We start from the raw sequence: 6,960 nt of genomic DNA on the forward strand, positions 1-6,960 counted from the left end.
TTAATATGCCTTTTGAGCCTGGGAATGAAGACATGTTAATTCCATCAGCCTTGCACACCTTCTAAAAAAAGGTGAACAGCCGTTTCCCTCATCTTTATTCTTCTGAGTAACTAGGAAACACCTGAAACATAAGTCAAGAAATAGAAATCAGTTTTAATAGCCACACAGTGTTCTTTTGCAAATTTTAACAAATATTAGGTTAAATGGGTTATTTGATAAAAGTTCTTGCATTACAGGGGCTGATAATCATCTTTGTGTACTTATCTTTCCCTGAATGTGTATCAAAATCTTTGGAAATGCAAGCAATGTGAAAAGAGGGATTTATATAGAAATACTAGTAAAGTTTGGACTAAGATGGACTAAATTTTGCCATATTTTTATGTTCTCATTCAGCTACCTTTCCTCTTCAGTTATTTGAGGAAAAGACACACGTAGGAGATAGTAGTAGTACACAATGGACTGTGTAACCAGGCAAATTTGAACTGTAGGCCTATTGAAATTTTCTAGTGAGAAAGACTTGACCATGTGGAAATACAGCTTTGCATATGCTAAAGAGAAAGGTATAAAAATAAATCATACAGTCTCTTCCTAGGCTAAATAGCCCTTATGAGGGCCACAGATACAACGTCATTTCTTTGTGAGAAATAAACAGTTTTTATGTGCATGCATTGTTACATAAAAAAGGAATGAAATTTACCCCCAACAGAATCCCCAGGGCTCTACTAAAGCCTCATCATTGACTTCTGGAGATAGCAAGTCTTTGGTTTAGCAAAGAAAGGGGGAACTTTCTGGATTATAACGTGGAGGATAGCTAGTTAAAATATTTCATTTTCCCAAAGACAAAATTGTATGTATTCCATAATAGATAATAGAAGTAAGTTGTTAGTGAAGCAGTGATTTGGTCATTTTGTCATTCTACAAAATTGAGGAACTGATTTTTCCAAATTACTTTGTTTTCGCAATAGAAAATGTCTGATTATAGCAAGACTGTTACTCATATGGACAGAGAGAATTCCAAGTTTAAGTTATGTACCATTTTTGGCAGTCCTTGACCCGCATTTATTTTGCCTTGTTCAAGTATGAGAAAACACAGACATTTGGCGGTGGTGGTGTATTAAAGTACTATAGAAATTAAGGAGCAGAAGAGATCGGTATCACAAAAGACTTAGAACAAAGAGTTTTAAATGAGCCATTTCAATTTCCAGAAGAAAACTCTGGTATAATTGATGGACTCTCTTACTGCAAAGTGAGACCTGCTCCATAAAAGTTGTTTGGAAAGCCAGCCAGGGGAAAGGCTGAAATAGAAAGGAAGAAAGATAAACTACCAAGACAAAGGAATGTTGTGCAAATGGAGAATGATGAGACACGGGAGGTTTTATAGACACCAAAATGTTCACAGTGGCTATTTGTTCTTTGTGCAGTTACAGTGATTTCTTTAAAAGTTTGTTTTTGCTTTTATATATTTTCCAAAATCTCTGCAGTGTATTACAAAAACTTTATGAGCTAGAATATAAATAAGTGGTATGAAATAGAAAATTTTAAATACAGATGGAAAGAATTGAAGACAGTTATAAAGACATTATCCATTAATGAAACTCCAGAGCTAGATATTTTCACTTATTTCATGCAAACTTTTAGAGAACAGATTATTTTGAGGCACCTTGGTGCCTCAGTCAGTTAAGCATCTGCCTTCAGCTCAGGTCATGATCCCAGGGTCTTGGGATTGAGTCCTGCATTGGGCTCCCTGCTTAGCAGAGAGCCTTCTACTCTGCCTGCCGCTCTGCCTACTTGTGTTCTCTCTCTATCTCTCTGTCAAATAAATGAATAAAATCTTTAAAAAACAAAAACAAAAAACTAGATTATTTCAGAATGCAGAAACTATTTAAAAATTATATAGCACAACCTAGGGTGTATTTTGAGCCATAATTATGCATATAAAAAGGATGCCTACAATAAAAGCTAGTGAAGAACAATTTTTATAAATCAATATGCACAAAATACTAAGTACAAGTTAAGAGAATTGAATAGCATTTCAGAATATCCATTATGTAAAACTAAATAGAATTTAATACATGGAGTAAAAATGTGTCTTAACATGAGAAACCCTTGTCTGTGTTACTCTAGATCCAAAATAGAAGCATATAAAAAACAAAAAATAAATAACATTTTGTTTTATTAAAACTTATTAAATTTATTAAAATTTCTGAGTGACTATGACTTTCTGAGATATATGTATATCTCATTTGAATATCCTTATTGGCTCTTTGGCCTATCAATTTTAATAATCTTTTTTCTTTCTCATTAGATGGACTAGACCTTTTGGAATAATATAGCAACAATATAGACATTCTTTTTTTTTTTTTAATATTTCATTTATCCATTTGAGAGAGTAAGAGAGATAATGAGAGGGGAGAGGGTCAGAGGGAGAAGCAGACTCCCTGTTAAGCTGGGAGTTCAACACAGGACTGGATTCTGGGACTCCGGGATCATGACCTGAGCGGAAGGCAGTTGCTTTAACAACTGAGTAAGCCAGGCACCCCTAGACATTCTTTTTAAAAGATGCAAAACTTAGAGTGTTTTATTATTAGGGTATCAGTTTCCATTTTAAAAATAGGTATCATTATCATAAAGTGCCTCTATGTCACTTTTCCACAAAAATATTAGTACTTGATTTTTATTGAATTAAATACTATTTCACATTTTAAGATGATTATATACATTTTTCAGGGTTTTTTTTTTTTTACATATTTATATAATGACTTGTGTTTATGTATTTCTCAGCAATAATAGGAGGAACCACAATGATAAGTGAAGAACAATTTGTGTTAAACTACATACAATGTATTGTCCTTGAATGTACTGCTTTATTCCTTTCAGAAATACAGTACACTTGTAACTTTTAGTGTATTTGTTATACTCTTTAAGACAAGATAGACTTTCCTTTTGTGACACTTCAGTTGGGTAATTTGTCTTTATGTCTTTGCTTTCGCTTATGGGGATCTTTCTCTTGGGCATCTCTGCAGCCATGGCTGCCCAACCATTCTGCTACTTTGCATCTAGGAAACTGCAGGTCCTTCTTTCTTTGAGGCTCAATGCGCTAGTCTGTGTAGAAGGTAAAACACATGGAGTCAATCCAACGATGCTTTTATCACTCTAACAATGTAACTGCTAGAGAATTTCTGTTTGTAGGCAAGTCTTTCTTTAGAGTGCTCTTGGCAGTTCTTAATTTTTTTTCTCTTAAGCATGTTTATGAATTTTTTTACAAAGATTCATAGCTAAGACCATAACTGTGTAGCATTGTTAATATCTTTTTGTATATTTTTAGGCCAATTTTCATGCTTTCTGAATTTTTTACTTTATTTTTAAATAACTAATTTTTAGAGCAAAGATGCCTTCCAAATAACTTATGTAATTACTACTTTAATTATAAAAGCGCATAAATTAGCTGATTATAAAACAAATAATTATAAAATGTTGTCTTAGATGGGAATAAATTGTTAATGCTGTTAAATTAGAAGGGAATAAATTGTTAATGCTGGAGGAAATACGTGGCACTATAATAAAAAGTAAAGGTAGATAATAATTTTAAATTGTCTCTTTATTTTATTCTACCCATCCTCCTCCTCATGAAAAACACACCCATACCCACATACACTGTTTTTCTGACTATGGATAATTTAATCTTCTACTGCTGAACTGAAAGAAAACTCACAAACACAATGATTAAACTGTATTCAAGTTTATGATCATGAACCAAGTTTCCTTAATGTCTCCAGACAGCTACATTGTAAGTCGTAGGCTGCTCATACTTTTATGCTCTGTTATTCTTTAGCCAGCTATTTCTGACCTTTTTTATCTATTTTTCAAGTCCAATATCTCCTCTTCCAACTTCATCCTGTTGATGACTCTTGCTTTCTGTTTTGTTTTAAACATAATTGAAGCCAGGATAAGAGAAATCAGATTCTTCCCTTGACATTGACCCATCTATCACATGGACTCCTGCAGAGGTATTCCTATCTCCTGACTCCTCTTGCCTTGTCCTTTCAAGTTGGTATATGGGTTACCAGTGAGACATGGTTTACTTTAGTAGGTATGCTAGCTTGTCTGTTAGGGGACTAACTTTGGTTCTATCTCAGGGCATACTCAATGGGAGAGCATAGCTCACTTGAAATTTCAGTTGTTTGAGTAAAGCATGATAAGAGCTACTGGGTGTGTGGTTTAGAGGGGAATCTAAGAAGGAAATGGGAAGAGAAGAGCAGATGCCCTTAGGGTGAGATGAAAGAAGCAAGCAGATACACAGACTATAACTTTAAGACATTTGTCCTTGGGAGTCTCATTTGGATCTTTATCTTCTCAGTGAGGGTTTGACAGTTTTTAATCAATGGCTGTGTAACTGTGAAGTTGTGGATGCGTCCAGGCTCCTAATATTTTGACAGTTGGGTGTGTGCCAGACCTGTATGTTTCTTCTCAAGCTATCTGGAAGCTATAAATCAAAATTCTAAATGTATACCTGCTGTGTAGCATATAGATAAAAAATACTCCCATTTTTATATATCCAAATTACCAAGCCCACTATAAAACACAGGTCTTCTCCTGAGATAAGGAAGTGGGTACCCTGCAGAAGAAAATAGATTTTATCAAAGCTGTTTTTTTATTTTTTTTAAATAAGATAAAGACTGTGATTTCTTAAACTGGTAATTCATACTAATTTTGTTTTTATATATCTTTGTACAAAAGCATAAAAGCATTTTAAGTCTACCAATGCCAGTTGCTTTGCTTTAAACTAAAACAACTAATAGACAGACCGTCATGTATTTCAAATATGATTAATATTGCCTTCATAAAATTGTATCAATGTAATTTACCACATGGTATATTTAAACTCTTGTGATTCAAATTGCTTTTTTATATGACATTATCAAGATGAAGCAGACTTTGAAAAAATAATAACTTAATTCTTTTTAGCCACAGTTTATGACAGAAGAAAAAGGAAATAGAGGCATTGATCATGTTTTAATTGGTTAGCACATTTCCTTTGATCACCATTTTTCAAGGTGATGAAAATGCCCTTTCATTTTTGCTGATCTGTCAATATACTTTTTGAATGTTCCAAATTGCTCAAAGGAATGTGACATCTAAGAAGATGATGAAAAATTATCTTTCATCTAGCTATAATGTTCTTAGAGTTCTGAAGAACCAAGCATTTAAAAAGTGTATTTAAATGTTTAAGCCTGGAATCTGCATCATAGCCATCTTTGAGACAGAAATACTCTGTTCTGGGCAAGACGGCCTTGGAAATTCTCGTCTTTTTTCCTTCAACTTTCCCTCCCTCCCCTCTTTTCTTCCCTTCCTCATTCCTTCCTTCTTTCCTGCCTTCCTTTTCTTCCTTCCCTCCCTTCTTTCTCTTTCTCTCCATCATTCTCTTCCCTCCCTCTCTCCTGCTCCTCTTCTGTCTCTTTCTTCCATTCTTTGTTGTTGTTATTGTTTTTGTTGTTGTTCTTCTTCTACTACTTCTTCTTCTTCTTCTTCACTTTTCACAACCAAAGGCTTATATCCCTTTGTAGCTTTCAAAAAATTCTCCATATCATTCTACCTGGAAGAACCCTGGGGAATGTACCTTCCATTGTTCTAGTGGCTCAAGGAACTTCTGTAGACTCTTTCATCACATCTCTTCTGGACCCTCTTTCTAGGGCTGTTCCTCAACCTTGAGATTTGTCTCTTCATCTTTATGGCTTGAATGTATGCTCTGTGTGAACTTGGTTTCCCTTCTAATCCTGCATTTTGTTTCATGGGCTAATTTTGGCTCCATGATCTGAAGCCTGTCCTTCCCTAGTATCACTTCTCTTATCTCCATGTTTATTATGCCTTTAAAGAAGAGAGTGTGGGGAAAAACAAAACAAAACAAAACAGAAAAGAAAAGAAACATAGTAATTGCTTCTTTCTTGATATATTTGGTATAGGAAGGAAAGCAGAGACCTGATTGTAGAAGACCTTGATTACCCAGATATGTGTAACCAAAGGAGTTTATTGAGGCTTTTATGATTAGGGTGGGTAATATGTTGAAAGTGATGTTTCCTACAGTTTATTTTGACAGAGATTTACAAGAGGGATTAAAGAAAGAATGCTGAAAAGACAGAGCTCGGAGAGAAGAGAGTGTGTTGGGAAATAGTGTTTCATAGCCAAGTGGTATTAAGAAGATGGATTTCCCTTCTCTCTCTCTCTCTTTTTTTTTTTTTTTTTTTGAGAAAGCATGCTCAATACTCCAAATCCAGTGCATTAAAAAAAAAAAAAAAAATTGTGCTCTTGATTTAATATTGGAGGCCCTTCTAGTTAATTTGTTTCTACTTATAGCTTATACTTATAAGCATATATATATATATGCTTATAAATTTACATATATATTTATAAGACAGTGCTGATTTTTTTGAGAATTGCTTCCCAAGGATTCAGTTTGTACATATGTGTCCAAAGCAGCTTGAATATTCCAGCTTTTTAGTCCGATGACCATGATTACATGTTTTGATAAAGCAAATATAAGTAAATATTTTGTCTCTACTTTGAAATTATGAAATTATTTTATGAAGCTCCAATAATTAGAAAATAATTTTTTGTTGAACTTTTATACCCATGTTTCTTCTTTTGCTGTGAATTATTTATCTGCCTGATCTTTAGAAAGTTTAAAAACCACTACAGATCAAAGGAAGCAGTAAATTTGGTGGCAGAGTCTGCATGTGAAACATGATCAATCCTGTATCCTACATTTTTCCTCGAAGTGATAAAATAGGAAAATAAAATAGGAAAAAATCAAACCAGGGGAGAAAAGCCAATATTTTAGCTTTCTATACAATCACTAAATTCATTATGTTTCAGAAATGATAAAGGCCTTACCAATCAAAAACATAGTTTGCATACACATTATCTTAGAGAATAAGAAGGCAAAGATCCTTTTCATTGGTGAAA

This window comes from Mustela nigripes, chromosome 7, assembly GCF_022355385.1.
Source record: "Mustela nigripes isolate SB6536 chromosome 7, MUSNIG.SB6536, whole genome shotgun sequence".
In the NCBI taxonomy this organism is placed as follows: Eukaryota; Metazoa; Chordata; class Mammalia; order Carnivora; family Mustelidae; genus Mustela; species Mustela nigripes.